Source organism: Dermacentor albipictus, chromosome 6, assembly GCF_038994185.2.
Source record: "Dermacentor albipictus isolate Rhodes 1998 colony chromosome 6, USDA_Dalb.pri_finalv2, whole genome shotgun sequence".
NCBI lineage: Eukaryota > Metazoa > Arthropoda > Arachnida > Ixodida > Ixodidae > Dermacentor > Dermacentor albipictus.
Genome location: NC_091826.1, coordinates 65,419,386 through 65,435,733, shown reverse-complemented (window position 1 = coordinate 65,435,733; position 16,348 = coordinate 65,419,386).

The window sequence follows — 16,348 nt, the reverse complement described above, 5'->3', positions numbered from 1 at the left end:
TTATATGGTCAATAGAAGATAAACAATGCAGATATAATTGCCGTGTCATACGGAGGCTCGTGGATGACTTGCGGCCACTCGTCCCATATCAGCGTCGGCACGGCGACTGAGTTGTTGGCACGCTTAGTCCTCGATCTTGTGGTGCTCTGCAATTTTTGTGCCGGGTGCGAATGGGCACCTAAAGGTGACGACCCGACCTACCAGGTTTGGAAGAAGGATGACGTGTGCCAGTTGCAATTAAGCTGGATGGAAGTTGAAGCAGCACTGATCCCTTTTCGAAGGGCACTGCAAAAGCATAAGATGAGGTACACAACTCCAGTTTCGGAAGGTTATCCTTAACCCTACGAGAAGCCAGAGTGTATGGATATGTAACTGTAGGAAAAGAAGATTGTGTTAATCATGTTCACGAGAGAATGCGCACTGTGCAGCACACCCCCACTGAATCAAAGCGTAAGTGCTCTGGAACTGGCAGCCTTGGAGGCATGGGTAAGCCGACTGGTGAGCTAATTAGAAGGCTGAGTAATTAGTACCGTTAATTGGTAATAATTAAAGGCCTTGAAATTGCGTGAGGGGAATGCAAAGGCCACGCCTAGGGCAATGATGGCCATGTGCCACCATAATTACTTTGAATGATGCGATATGTCAAATCACTCTCTGTCGAGAAGGCCTAGAATTATGGGGTCGACAAAATGCCACGAAAGCTTAAGGGGAGCCTGCTCCAAAGCACCACCACAATCTGCCACCCCGTGAATGTGAGGCGCTTGTTCCTGCGTATAAGTAGTTATCTGATGAAGCACTTGAGCAATGTCAACGAGGAAAGACTCAAAACGACAACGAAGGTCTACGCTCTATGGTATGAGCTAGCTCTTGTGACAAAGGAGTTCAACATGCGTTACTGTTCACTGTGCAAGCAGCTAGCTGTGGCTGAAGCTATAATGAAGTTTAATGCCATGAATGAGAAGGCCTCAGCAGCCATACTCGGAGAACTATGGCTATATTTTGGCCACACCAAGCGCATATGGGGATCCTAGTAGCATTAATCTTATTACTTCTCTCTACTCGTTTCATTCTTTCTTATTATAACCGTACCACAAGTACCTCAATGAAAACTAACTTAGCACTTATTCCACTAGCTTACTGCCACAAAGTTGCCAGTACTTCACTATTTCATAAATGTTTCCATCACACCACACTTCACAACGACTTCATACTGCGACCTCAGTACATTTCAAACCATTTTATAATCATTGCAGTAAGGTAGGAATTTATTCATGTTGCACGAAGTCTTTCAATCTTTCATCTTCCGTACATCTCAGCTGGAATAGAACAACCTTCCCTCAAGTATGGCAGCCATCACCAACAGCAAACTTTTTTGCAAAACATTAGCTAACATTGTATGCTCAGGAGAATCATTACGTTTCCAGAACTCACTGCACTTGTGTGTGTGTTTGCTTTACTTATACTATGTTGGAACTGCTCCCCGTTTTAATGCCATATGGCCCTGAGGGTACTTTAAATAAAAGATAGAATAATAAACTGAAGCGTGACTGCCAAGGTTTGCTCCCTCTCAACATGAAGTATAATTTCTTCAAAACTGCGAGCGTTTCTGATGGCTTTAAAGCTGTTTGCATTTTCATGTAACAAATTAATGTTGAGAGGGAGCATGCAATACTTGGAAGTAATACCCGTCAAACTGATTTGCAAAGAGCAGATGACATAGTTCGTGAATTATCAAACAGTGTAGCAAGCTCCTATAGGAGCTTGCTACACTGTTTCTCTTCTGGTCGCGTCATAGCTATAATGTCTTGAAAAGAAACAAGTTGTCATAAAACGCCCTTACATGCAAATAAGCTTGTATCTAAAATTTCGGCATTGCCGCTCGGTACGATGCAAAACTGTAGACTGCTGCTTTCCTAGCTGATGCTCGCACCCCTCTGTCTGGTAAACCTGCAAACATTTCTTGGTGAGGCACATATATAGTTCAAGAGGACCTGCATGTTATTGTCGACCGATGAGCTTCTTATGGCTTGGCGTGGGCATCTTGCAGACAAATAATCTCTCTTTTGTCCATCTTCCTGAAAAGATAAATGATGAAACCATGACAAACATGCAAGCAAAAGTGGTGAAACAAAAGTTAGTCAAATAAATGAACAAATCATGGTTATAGGTGAAGTATTCAGAAACATACCCTGTGAGGATTCTGGCGCAGTGGTGACACATTCAGATCTGGACGTACAAGTCCAGAGACATACAGTCCAAGGGGTGATCAAATATAAGCAGCGCGCATCTTGGAAGCTGCAGGCAAAATAAGAAAGCGCCTCAATTACTATGGTGGAAGCGTGGGTGAGTTTGTGATTCATGTATGACTAAGAACAGTCCACAAAACGCTCGATCCATGACAGAAAAGCACACAAACACACACAACACTGTTTTGAGTGTGCATTTCTTTCAATGGTGTCCTTGTGTGGGCTGTGCTAGTGAAGCCTCGATTAGATGAAATCTTTGCTATATAGCTTAGCTAAAAACCACGGTAATTTTGTTATCTACTAAATGCAAGTAGTCCAACTATCACGTACCGGAATCACACTTGCACTAATGTGCAATGAATTTATCGCAGCGTATCATTTATGTAGAAACATACAAAACTATTTATTTATGCTGTACTCCGTCTTGGGAATTTTAGCAACGTGGAAAAATAACAAGAGCTTTGTTTGAATTTTCTTCGAAGAGCAACAACCTTATCATTATTATTGTCCACTTTTAAGAAATGACTACCGGAATCTGTTTTATCCGCCTCGCACGCAAGGAAATACAAAGTTTAAAATGCGAAGCAGTGATTTTCACTCAGCGCTACACACACCTTGAGGCTGCAATTGGTTAATCTATTTTCGTGGGTAGTTTCTAGACAGACTGTGCCAGGTTCCAGTGGCAAATTTTCACGCTAGCTAGCAAATTTTTAAAAGTCAAACACGTCATTACACGGCCAGACGTAGCAGATCGCTAACGACGAAAGCCGTGCATGCAGCCGTTAATTATAGCACTGAATTACGCCGCAGCTGTTAAAATTCACCGTCTTTAAACACGTTCGCTTGGTGGCGGCTATCGAATGTTAGACGCATAAATTGACTGAGATATTATTGTTACCTAATTAAAAAGAATCTGCGTGATACTGCTTAAAAAAAAGAAAAGAACGACCACCCCTTTTGCAAGCATTACCGCCCACATGGAGCACCCATGTTACCGCCGTACAATTTGAATCGACGAACGTCACGTATTGCAATCAATATCAGTGAGCTGCTGCATATCAAACGTAGGTAAGGTCTCAAAAACTTTATTCAAGTAATAAAACACAAATGTTGTTAACAAAAGTCCACTAGAAACAGCCGCCCACTTTTTTAAAACAAAATGACGTGTTAACTATGTTTGTTCGTTATTATATGTACATTTATAAATAGAATATGGATGGATGGATGGATGTTATGAGCGTCCCCTTTGGAACGGGGCGGTGGCTTGCGCCACCAAGCTCTTGCTACTATGCTGCCTAATATCCTACCTAGGTTAACCCATGAGAACAAAAAAACACACTATGAACTACCACGTCCAAATTTTCTGATACCCTATTGCGAACTGTGCTTTTGTACGTCTCCGTCCTTTGTCGTTTCCCTACTTTTCTTCCACCAATCCTCCAATCGCCTCTTACTGATGTCTATTGCGGACCTGTTTGCTTTTCCACTGCTCCCGCTGAACCCAAGGGCTTCAAGGAGGCCAGTGGTGCCTAAATCGACCGCTGGATAGATGTCTTCACATTCTAATAAAATATGCTCCGTCGTTTCCCTAGCTTTACCGCAGCAAGCACATGCTTCTTCTTCCTTCTTATATCTCGCTTTATACGTGCGTGTTCTAAGGCATCCCGATCTCGCTTCGAAAAGTAATGAGCTTCCCTTTGAGTTATCATAAATGGTTTCTTTCCTAATTTCGTTTTTTCCCCTTAAGTAGTTACTCATGGCAGGTTTCTTTTCCATTGCCGCCACCCATGAGATTAATTCAGCCTCTCTGACTTTCCGCTTGACCTTCTTTGTTGCTGTGTTGCCCACCCCACAGGCCGCATACTTGCTGGTAAGCTTCCTAGTTCTTTTCCTCCACTGTGAATCAATGTTTTGCCTGTACAGATACCTGAACACTCTCCCAGCCCATTTACTTTCCTCCATATTCCTCAGCCGTTCTTCATACTCAATTTTACTGCGAGCTTCCCTCACTTCAAAACTAGTCCAGCCCATATCCCCTTGCACAGCTTCATTTGTAGTCTTCCCGTGAGCGCCCAATGCGAGGCGACCCACTGACCTTTGGTTCCCGTCGAGTCCTGATTGTACCCCTGATTTAAAGCAAACAACCGCATTTGCAAAAGTAAGTCCTGGAACCATTACCCCTTTCCACATACCTCGGAGGACCTCGTACCTATTGTATCCCCATAGCGCTCTGTGCTTCATTATGGCTGCATTTCTCTTCCCCTTGACTGTTATGGTTTTTTCCTGTGTTTCCATATATCCGTTGCCTTCGTTTATCCATATACCAAGGTATTTATATTCTGTTACCCGAGGTATTTCTTGGCCCTGTATCTCCACTGTCTGTTCACTGTTTTCATTGAATACAATAACACCTGATTTTCTAACACTAAATTTCAAACCTAAATTGTTGCCTTCCTGTCCACAAATATTAGCCAGACGTTGCAAATCACTTTGGTTGTTTGCGAGCAACACAATGTCGTCTGCATAAAATAAACCTGGGAGTTGCTGCTCTATTACTGTACCTGCCTGTTTGTATGAGAGATTAAACCCGATATTACTTCCTTCTAGCGCCCTCTCCATCCTCACCATGTACATCATAAACAGCAGCGGGGATAAAGGGCACCCCTGCCTCAGTCCCTTGTTGATATGAACTTTCTCCGCGCTCCTCATCCCTTCCCATTCAACGCAAACAGTATTTTCTAGGTAAATCTCTCTCAAAAGCTGTATACAATCGTTACCTAAGCCTTCCCCTTCCAGAATATCCCACAAAATGCTGCGGTCTACGTTGTCGTATGCTCCTGTAATGTCCAAAAAGGCCACATACAACGGTCTGCTTTCTGCTTTTGATATTTCAATACACTGAGTAAGAACAAACAAGTTATCATCCAAACGCCTACCTATTCTAAAGCCATTCTGAAGCTCTCCCAAAATGTCATTATTTTCTGCCCATGCTTGAAGCTTTAATTTGATTGCCTGCATTGCTAGCCTGTATATTACCGATGTAATGGTCAACGGTCTATACGAGTGAATTCTGTCTTTCTCCCCCTTACCTTTATAAATTAAATTCATTCTACTTTGTCGCCAACTGTCTGGTATTCGTCTATCTTTTAAAGTTTTTTCAACTGCTTTCACGAGAGCTTCCTTACTTTTTGGTCCCAGTTCATTTATCAGCCTAACGGGAACCTCGTCTAGCCCTGTGGCTGTGCGCTTAGGTATTTTCTCTTCCGCTTTCTTCCAGTTTAAATTTGTAAGCACTAGCTCCTTTCCCCCTTGGGTCTCTTTCATGCTCTTTTTCTCTTCAAATACAACCTCGTCCTTGCCTTGGAAAGATTCGGCTGTTACTTTTTGGATGTAATTTATTGCTGCTTCTCCTTCCAGTCTGTTTTCATCTTCGTCTAGGATATGTTGTTGTATTGTTGTTGATTTTCTGCCTAATAATTTTATGTGATTCCAAAATATTCTAGGTGCGGCCTTCTTTTTCTCACGTATTTCTGACAACCAACTCTCACTTTCACCTTTTAATTTTGCTTGCACCAGTATTTGAACCATAGACTTTTTCTCCCGGTATATTTCCCATTTACCGGTTACTTCATCCTGTGGCAACTGCGCCTTCTTTGCCTGCCTGTGCTCTCGAGATGCTTTCTGTCTTTCGGCGATCGCTTCTCGTATCTCCTTGTTCCACCAGCTTTTCGGTTTCTTTTTTCCTTTCCAATGAACGTGTTGTTTCTCTTTCCGTATTTCTGTCGTTACTACACTTAGAAGCTCACCATATTCCCACCCCTTACTTGGCGACTTGCCAATTTCTTCCTCCACTCTAGTGACTATATTTGCTATTTGTTCAGCGTTCAAATTTGGGCTGGCCATTTTGCTTTCGTTGCTCTCTTTCCCAACTACATATCCCATTTTCAAAATGATGCGTTTATGGTCACTCCCTATGCTGCTAAACCCTTCCTCATCGATGACCATTTCTCTCAACTTATCCTGAATTCCTTCTGTCATCAGACAGTAATCAATGGTCGATTGCCGGTTTCCCACTTCCCACGTGATCTGTCCTTCACACTTAGGCCCTGTATTCACAATCACGAGGTTATGTTGCTCGCAAAGGTCTAGCATTAACTTCCCGTTATTGTCGGTATAGCCGTCTAAATCCTCTATGTGGGCATTCATGTCACCTAATAGGACTATCTCAGCACCATTCCCGAAACCCCTAATATCAGCGCTTATGCATTCTACTAATTCTTTATTCTTCTCTGTGCAATTTATTCCGGTCCACAAATACGTAACTCCAAGCCAAGTTTCTTTCCCACTCATTGTACCTGATAACCAAAGATGCTCTTGACATTGTGAATTTACTCTTTTCCATTTGGCTCCCTGATGGATGAGCATTCCGACTCCCCCTCCCTTTCTTTCCGACTTAGTTCTGTTGCACCCTTCCCATACATAATTCTCAATAAGTGGCGGCTCTTCTGAGTCTCTAAGGTGCGTTTCTGTAACCGCATATACCCCTATTTGTTCTCTATGTAACTGCTCCTCAATCTCTGCCCACTTTTCCTTTCTTCTGCCGCCCTGCATGTTTATGTAGCCTATTGCATGGCGAGCTCTTGTTCTTGCTTTCCTCCTTTTCCTCTTATCGACGGCGATGCTCTTCTGCTGTTCCCCTAGGGGACCTTCTTTATTACTACCTACTCTGACCTCCCGAGCGCCCGCGGGCCCCCTAAAAAAGCAACAGCGCGACCCCCAAGTCGCCAGCCCACTTCTCGTGCTAGCCTGTAATTGAAGTGGATCCCATCTCGTTTAAAACCACCACAACTTCTCACTTCCCTGTTTACTTCGACAACCTCGAAGCCTTTCTCTCGACTCATTTTCCATATTGCCTCATTGGCAGCCATTACGGCTCTTTGTACGTGACTGTCACGCACAGGCACCTCCGGCACCGTGCACACCACGATCTGCACCTGAGGGGATAGCTCGCGCAAGTCGTCCACCCCCTTCGCCAAGCGCTGGGCTAGTCCTGGCCCTTTCCTGTTCAGGACGTCATTTAGCCCACCTGCTACTACGACAAGGTTGCGCACGTGGGCATTTTCCGTGAGCTTTTCTTTTGCTCGCTCCATGACAGAACCCAGTGTCTGCCCTGGAAATGTCCCTACCGCCACTCTTTTGTCGCCTTTCACCCTCTCCACAATTGCTTTTGAGCACCCAGCCATGTTTGAGTCGCCAGCGATGATCACCCTTTCACTCTCTCCTACCTCTCCCTGCTTCCCGGCTTCCTGTGGCTGCAGCGTCGCCTCCCGCGGGGCGTGTTGCGCTGCTTCGCTATAACTACGCCGATTCACCGGCGGCGAGCTGACTACCGCTTGCCCTGCCACCCTGCCCCCGACTTCGCATGTAGGGTCTACCCTACTTTCTGTGCTTTTGCCTCCGGCTTGGTGTTCCGACCCATCATTCTCCGCTGCGCGCGTCTCAAGCGCATCGAGACGCCTATGCAGTTCTGCTCTCCTTTCCTTCTCTTCTCCAAGCTCGGCCACGGTTCTTACTAATTGCGCGGCCTGCACCGCTTCCACCTTGACCAACTCGGCGACTTTCGCCTGCAAAGCTAACCGCCTCTCCCGCTCCTCCTTCAGGTCTGCTTTCAGCTCCTCGAACTTGGCTGTCCAATTTCCTTCCAGTTTTTGGACTGCTTCCCTGACCTTTTCGCACAGCCTGCACGTAAAGCTAGACTCTTCCGCGTCTGCTAAGCTCTGGAAACTGGTCTCGTCGAGGGAGCACCAGCGCAGGCACTCGTCGCACTGCACTTGCTCCGCATCCCCCGCGGCCTTCCCTTTGTTTGGTTTCATCGCTAGGCCTACTTCCTCAGGCTCAACGAGCACGTCCGCCAAATCACTTCGAAGAGCTAGCTGAGATAGTTACATAGGCCTATCAAACAGGTCCCGCCTAGCACCCAGGCCCAACGAGGGAAACCGCCAGATCCAGACAAAGCCGGCACGTTTACCACGCTTACCACGAATTCAAAATTTGCGCCCCCGCTCCATGCAAAACAAAAGAAGAAAAAAAGACCACCTAGCCACGAACGAAGTCGCTAAAGCCTCGACACAGGAGCGTCCGCACGCCCAATTACTATTTAAATACAAAAAACAGCTAATAAAAACAGAAGCAAGCTCAAAGCATGCACAAAAACTTATGATTTCGTCGTCGCCACGGAGCTCCGAAACGCACGTCCTTCCGCCACAAAATCGCCAACCAACCAACCAATATTTAGCCGCGTTGAGCGCCCCTAGCATAAAAAATACAAACTAAAGTATGCGACAATATTATAGTAACTACACTTGCGCGCTTCATGCTGGAACGCTGGAATGCGCCGCGTGGCGCCGCGGTAGATTTTTCGCGCTCTGTGGCGATAACTTGAAGTTCGTTCTTTATTCTCGCACTGGCCATGCACTAGCTCTCGCGTTCTCCAGCCGCGGGTGCCGCGCGAGACAAGCGTGACGTGAAATGAAAACACGTGTGAAGCTGCGCTCAAAATTAGCGTTATCGTAACTTCATGACGACATGAAAGAAAAGGAAGAGAAAGACGGGGAGTTTTACTTGAAGAAGCGCTCAGCACTGCTAATTTCCAACGACATCGAGAACGTCTCGCTCCCAGAGTCGACATGGTCGAGCGACGACGAAGCCTCCAACTACGGATTACGCCTACCTCCCGCTCTCAACCGCGGCCGCGTCAGATTTGGAGCGCATTCACGAAGAACAAACTTCAAGCGCCAACTTCAACTTCTGTAACTGAGTGGAAATCGTACCTTTTGGATGCGTTTGCGTCGCTGCTGCTCGGAACAAACGAGCTTGCTACGAGTTTCATCATTGCGGGTTTGGACTCCGAATACGTTGCTGGTATGTGTGAAGTGTACGATGTGTGGTGCTAGCGTCACAGTGCGAAAAGGTGAGCGGAATTATGGACTTGCTGTGAAGTAGGCTGTCGAGTGGGCAAACTGCGGCGATGTTGTGGAGAGGTGGAGTTCACCGCGTGTAAGCAGCGAAACAAAAGTCAAGCCGTCCGTCGTGAACATTCTCGCTCTGCGGACAATGCAGAGCACTCGCAATCGCCAAACCACCCTAAACGATATTCTCGCGGCAATGAACGTCTCTCACCAAGGCATGCACAGCAAAACCTGCAGCGTGTGTGTGTGTGTGTGTGTGTGTGTGTGTGTGTGTGTGTGTGTATGTGTGTGTGAAAACTTGCAATGAGGTCCGGAGGCTCGACTTCTTAAGCGAAGGCGGGCCGCTCCCACCTTGGCACAGTCAGGCCAAGCCTTTCAGCGACATCATGGGCCCTCTGGACTGCCCTTATAGTTGGTCCTGAAACAATGGGCTTTGAATCCTTTTCTCCCACTGTGTCCATTCTTCAACGAGGTTGGGGAGAGTCGCGGGGCACCCCGCCAGCATATGTCTGATTCCAATGATGCCATTACATTCGTTGCAGTCCATCTTAATCTACCCCTCTGGATATATTTTATTAATGGTGTACGGTGTGGGATATGTACCCGTTTGCAATAAGCGCAGTGAGACTGCCTGAGCCCTGTTCAGTTTTGAATGTGGCAATGGGAATTGTCTGCGTCCTAAATAGTAATGTTTGCTAACGTCACTGTATGTTATTGAATGATCTCTAGATTCTCTAGCTTGATGGTGAATGGCTCGGTTGTGACTGTCACGGTTAGCAAGTCCTCGTGCCAAGTCATGAGCAATCTCATTGAGATTTACCCGAGTCTCGTCCACTTTCCCCATATGCCCAGGAAACCATCGGATTTCAGTTCTCATAATCCCAATGTTTTCAAAAAGTTTAGCTGCAACTCTGGCTACGTAGCCTTTATCAAAACACTTTACAGCGGATTTCGAGTCACTGTAAATGCAGGCCAACTTGTTATTCCTGATCCCTAGAGCAATTGCCGCTTGTTCTGCTACCATGGGGTCCTTGGTAAAAATAGTGAGAGCGTCTTGCACTTTTCCTTGATAATTTGATAGAATGGCCGTATATGCTTCTTTACCTTTCACACAGGCAGCATCAACTATAGCTGTCAATTCGTTCTCCTGCTTTATTTCCTGCAAGAGTGCTTTAGCTCTTGCCTTTCTCCTTTCAACATTATATTCTGGATGCATGTTTCTGGGGAGAGGGTTGGTTCTGATCTTGTTCCTAACTTCAGTCCTTAATTCTACTTCAGCCTCTATTGAGCTCCTTGATGTATTCAGTTCTGCACCTGTTGCCTGTAATATGTTCCTGCCAGCTCGTAACTTTGTCAATCTTTTGTGTTGTGCTAGCTGTCGGGCCTCCACGATTTCTTCCATTATGTTGTGCACCCTTAGACTCATGAGTTTGTCGGTTGCAGCGTGACTAGGTATCCCTAGGGCTACTTCAACGAGCTTCCTGAGCATCACATGAAGTTTGTTAAGTTCTGCCTGCTTCCATTTGAATAATCCAGCCACATAGGTGAAGGGACGGAGAGCAAAGGCATGTATTAGCCTCAAAGCGCTGTCTTCTCCTAGGCCTCCGTGTCTATTGGTAATTCTCATTAGTAACCTAATGACTTCATCTCTTTTATTCGAGTATTGGTTCTATAGTTAGCATTGTTTCCATCTATGTGATACTCAGGAACCTTGATTTTTTCAACTAGCCTGATTGCGGATCCTTCATGAGTGTATAAGCACACTCTTGGCTCATCTTCCGGAATGTAACTTCTTGGTTTACGACCTTTTCTGCGATGTTTAATGACTAAGAGTTCTGATTTGGCTGCCGAGCATTTCAACCCCATGTCTTTCAGTGTGTTCTCTACAACGTACAAACTTTCCTGTAATCTGGTCTCTGTCTGTCCTACATTACCCTTGGCACTCCATATGGTTATGTCATCGGCATATATCACATAATGTATACCCTCAATTTTCTCCGGATTTCTTGCAACCTTGGACATTGCTAAATTGAATAGCATGGGTGAGAGCACATCCTCTTGTGGAGTGCCCCTATTTCCCAAATTCTTAGCTTCTGATTTAAGCTCACCCAGCATGAGTTGTGCAGTTCTATTTCTAAGAAAGTCCTTAATCATGTTGAAAAGTCTCTTACCTAAACCCATCTCCGAGAGGACGTCAAGTATTGCCTTATGCTTTATACGATCAAAAGCTTTTTCCACATCCAATCCCAAAAGAGCTTTCATATGCGCTGGGCTGGCCTGTATAAGTTACTGTTTGATCAGCAGCATAGCATCCTGAGTTGACAGCCCGCGACGAAAGCCGATCAATTGTATGGGAGGATGTCGTTCTGCTCAACGTATTTCGTGAGTCAATTTAGGATGACATGTTCCATAGCTTTGCCTAGACATGACGTTAAGGAAATAGGACGGAGGTTGTCTAGAGCGAGTTATTTGCCTGGTTTTGGTATGAGGATAGTATTGGCCACCCTCCATTCCTCTAAGTATACCACTTTTCTCCAACATTCATTGAAGTGTTCAGTTAGATAAGAAATTGATTCATCGTCTAGATTTCCTAATATCTTAGTTATTCCGTCAGGTCCAGCCGCCGATCTACCATTAAGACTGTGAAGAGCCGCCCTCACTTCACTCAGTGAAGTCCCGGTCAAGTTCTTCACATATGCCTCCCATATATTCTGGGCTCTTGTCTCCTTCGTTTGGTTGTTTAAGTGGGAGATATTTGGCTGTGAGACTATCCATGATATCCCTCTCTCTTTTATCTTGGCTTTCCTGATGAACCAACTTAGCTATAGCTGTTCTCTTACTTGTCCTTGTTTCATTCTCGTTGAGCAAGTGCTTAAGGAGGTTCCAGCTACCTCCATGTTTGTGTCTACCATCAGCTATATTACAGATCTCATCCCACTGTTGCTTCACGAGGGTCTTTGAATGATCATCAATTTCTCTGTTTAATTGCGCTATTTTTTCCTTAGCCTTCTGTTAAGTCTCTGCGTTTTCCATCTCTGTAATATAGCCTATTTGGCTTCAATCAGATGCGCCAGCCTGCTGTCCATAGCTTCAATATTTTCCTCTGTCCTGATTTCTTTAGTGGCCTCTCTGACGTCCTCTCTGAGCTGGATAACCCATGTCTGAAGGGGCTCCTGCTCGGCGTCTAGAGGCCCCACTTTCCTTCTGTTCGCCCTGATTTTTCTGAACTGATCCCAATCAGTGAACTTGAAGATTCTAGTTTCCTGTCTCGGTATGCGTATGGTTATGTGTATGATGTAATGATCTCTGCCGAGATCCAAATTTGAATTTTCCCAATTGGCTGCTCTTGAATTGTTTACAAAAGTAAGATCCCACCCGTCCACCCTGCTTGTGGACGGGTGGGATACGTCGGATCAGTAATCAAGCATAACCCCAGATCCATGGCAAGACTCCATAGCTCCTCTCCCTTCTTTGTGTTCCAAGTGCATCCCCACGTGTGTCCCTTCCAATAATGAGCGGGGAGTTTTTGGCAACCGAAAGCACCTTGTTGAAGAGTGCTCTAAACTTCTGTCTCGTGTCGTTAGGATTGCTATAAATATTCAAGCAGAAAATGCTTTGCATCTTACCTCTGTTCCTTTTAAGTATTATCTCAACTAGAATAAATTCAAACCAGGAATGTCTAAGGTGAATATCATGCTCAATGTATGGCAACTTTTTGTCAATGAGGGTCGCCAACCCCCTCCCAATTTTTTTGTCTCTACATATAACTTTGTACCCAGTAAGCATAATTTCGTCCGCTAAGGTTTCCTGCAGCATAATTACCTTTGGCCTGGCCTCAGATGACCTGATCACCTGTTGCAGTGCTGCTTTTTTGTGTTGGAACCCATGACAATTCCATTGCCACACGTTTAATCCATGATTACTGTCCATTGTTATTAGGTGAGGCTGCCTTTCTATTACCCACTATTTTACTTTTTGAGATGGCCCTAGACAATCCAGGAATGGAGTTTATACTATCCGCCTCTGATGGCAGATACTCATCATTGTCATCCCCTCGCGCCTCCATTTTCTTAAGTATTTTCTCCGCCATTAGCCTCCATTTCCACAATTTGCCCACTTTAAGGTTAGTTGTTTCCACTGTCTCTCTTATCGCTTTAATTGCCTCTTTTATTTCACTGAGGGCTGAGAAGACTAAATCATCCTCGGAACTCACCGCTCTCTTCTTAGGGGCAGGGGAGCTGGATTCCCCTGGATCGTTGCTTTTACTTACAGGTCTATCTCTACTCTAGCAGGGCCTGACTGCTCTTTTTTACGAAGCTCTACTACCTGCATGGTCAATTCTTCATTAGCTTTTCTCAAAGAAGTTACTTCTTTAATTAATTGCTTTATTCTGACATCATTGTCATCACCCACAGCTGCCGAGGCACCCCCAGCAACCCTCGCCATACCTTTGACTTTGTCAGCCCAGGTGGTTCCTGGCGTTGTCTTCTCGCCAGGTATTGTGTCCCTTTGCATGAAGCGCACCTGCACTTCCCTTGACTTGGAGCGCCTTCTCTCCCTGGATAGTGAATGATGCCTGGATCTGGTGCGACTCCTGGAGCGTGAGTGCTCCCTGTTCTCGGGGCGATGGTTGGGCGCCAGCTGTTGTGCCTCCGACTGCGCTCTTATTGACAACATAGTCGTGTTGCGCTCTCTTCGACGGAGTCGTACGACGTAAGGGACTTGAAATCTTTGCTGACAAAACTTGTCGCCACTAGGGTGATCGCCTTCACAAAATTTACACTTAGGTATACACACATGTTCATCTCCAGGGTTGCAAGCTCCACATCCCCTGCACTGAACAAAGTCGTGTTGGACACGCATCAGAGTGGTGCCCAACCCTTCCCCAGGTGAAGCAGACATTGAATTGCTTCCTGTAAAGGTAGCATCTCACTAGTGTGGATCCATACCTGACAAAATTGGGCACTTTTAGTCCCTCGAAAAGTACAATGACTGATCCCGACATCTTGATGCGCTTAGCAGCCAGTGCAAGCGGGTTTAAGTCATGCACAATATTTCTTGTTATCATAGCTTGGGAGTCTGATGTCCACTCTTTGGATGACGCCTTTGCATGTGGTGCCGCTTCGTATGCATTTACCTCTTATTCCGCTTCCGTAATCTTGAAAGGCTTGACTCTAATGTACTTCGCAGGATGTTCGGGCTTAAGTGTGCTGACTACGATGATATTTTGAGTGAAGTTTGGGCAGACAACATCTTCACGGGCCTCCTCTTCCGTTAGGCCGGACGCCTCGATGACTGCGGAACCAATCGGGGTGGTGCTCACCTTGTTCAAATTGAGCCCTCCTCGAGGCCGTATAATGATCTTTCTGTCTTTCTGTGCTCTTCAGGCAGTTGAGGCATCCTTGAAGCTTTGATAATCCGATTCTGAACCATTCTACCGACGGCAGTTCTCTTGATGCCATGCTCTCGCTGATTACATGGCAATGTGCTCTCCTCATCCACAGCCTTTGTGCTAGCTCGTGATCTTCGGCCAGCCACTACTTGCCAGCCGAAGTCGTCCTGCAGTGGCATCAAAAAAATTTCACCGACGATTACGATACTTCGTAAAGCTAAATTGGAGCGCAGTTTTCATTTCGTGAAATATTTGGCTAGCGCGGACAATGTCTCGTGTGGCACGTTGCAAATGAAGCGAAGTGTGGCGCGACTGCCTCGCTGATCAGGAGATTGCAAGAGACAGTGGATGGGTGACGTTTGGGCGCGATTAACAGCAGCCGCCGCCGCAGACAGACCTGCGCTCATGCCGCGCTTCCTTTCCATATATGGTATCGGTGACGCCCTTGCCGCATGCCTTATCGTTGGCGTCATCAGTAAACTGGCGATGGATGGATAAAGCTAAACTCCTTATATCGGGTGACGGCTCATGCCACCTAGCCGTTACTAGTGATAACATTGTACTTCGTGGGTAGTGAAATTTCACCCTTGCTCCACCAATCAGATGACCTCCGTTTGCTTAGTTCTACCTGCTTAAGGTCTATTTTGCCTAGACTGTCTCTAAACCCCAATACTTTGAAAAAAATCAGCCCTGTTCCTCTGTTGGGCAAAGCACTTTACAGAAAAGTATCAGTTGAGCCGTTTCCTCCTCTCCTCATGCACTGCATAACTTGTAATCCTTGGTATTTGACTCGGAACGTTTTAGTCCACAAAACACTCCTCATAACTTCAAACAAAGAGCTTCCCCTAGAATTATTGTAGATGTTTTCATTGGCAATCTCCTGCTTGAAAGTTCTGAATGTTCACAGTGATGATTTCGTCTGCACTCCTCTCCATTTTTTTAACCTTTTCCTTAGCCGATGGTTCTTGATTTGCCCCCACCCCTCCACTGCTGTCCAAATATTTGCTTGACAATTTTATGGTGCGCTTTTTTCATTTTCCTCCACCCCTGACACGCTTCCTCGTATTGGGCGTGCAGCTAAGAAACATGCTGTAATTGCAATTGATACGAACTGCAGTGCAATACCAGGAACTCCATGCCATTTAAATGTATGCCTTGTCACCTGGTAGCCTACAGTTATGTCCAACTGACTGATCCAACTGACGTGGGCTACTCTGTAGCGATCTCATAGCCATCGTCACCGCATTATGTTTTTCTCACGCTTTCGCCATGCCCTCCTCCTCCATTTTCTGCCTCATGCTTCTGCTGTGCGCTCCTTGCGCTCTCTTAGCTGTTACCGTCTTTCATGCCCCGCTGCCTTTCGTTCGCTCAGTTACACTGAGCATGCTGACACTCATTGCAGGAACGGGCACCTAAGAGCTGCCCTCCAAAATAAAACTCGTTTATTGTCTTGAGGGTTGGTCAGCGCAACGAAAGGCACACACACTAATTTATTGTCCTGATTGGTGGCCATTATTTCACTTGCAACTGCAATTACATTCTTTGATAATGTCAAATCGATGCACGTACACTGCCGGGTGGTCAGTTGGGCTGGAATCGGTGTGGCATCGCAAGGGACACGTCTGCAACACAGAATGTGTAAGTAAACTCCTCCCTTTTTGGTACCGACACATCCACATTGAAATCACCGAAAACAGGAATAGCGTCATCGCAGCTAATTCATGCAAAGTGAGTAGCCATGA